The following is a 368-nucleotide window of genomic DNA, read 5'->3' on the forward strand; positions in this document are numbered from 1 at the left end:
ACGCCCATCCCCGAGCTTGACGTTGTCAAGATCACGTCTTAGCCTCTTCGTTGGATTCAGATCACGTTATCTTGGCATTGATTGGAGCTCCAGACTTGTTCTCAACAAAGTTCAATACTTTATCTCAGCAACAAAGGCTTGTTGATCAAAAAAAAATATTTTGGGTCGGGTGTGAGTTGAGAGCTTGTAAAAAAGTTTCCCGGGTTGATAATAAAAGATCTATAGCAGGTCCGGAGACGTAGGCAAGATTGGCCGAACTCCGTTAACAATTGTGTGTGTGTTTTCCCGCTCCCATAAATTCTGGTTTACCGCAAAATTTGACCGCATATTTCCTAACAACTGGTATCAGAGCCTGAGTTACGGTGATC

The sequence above is a fragment of the Brassica oleracea genome, chromosome C9 (genome assembly GCF_000695525.1).
Source record: "Brassica oleracea var. oleracea cultivar TO1000 chromosome C9, BOL, whole genome shotgun sequence".
NCBI classification, from domain to species: domain Eukaryota; kingdom Viridiplantae; phylum Streptophyta; class Magnoliopsida; order Brassicales; family Brassicaceae; genus Brassica; species Brassica oleracea.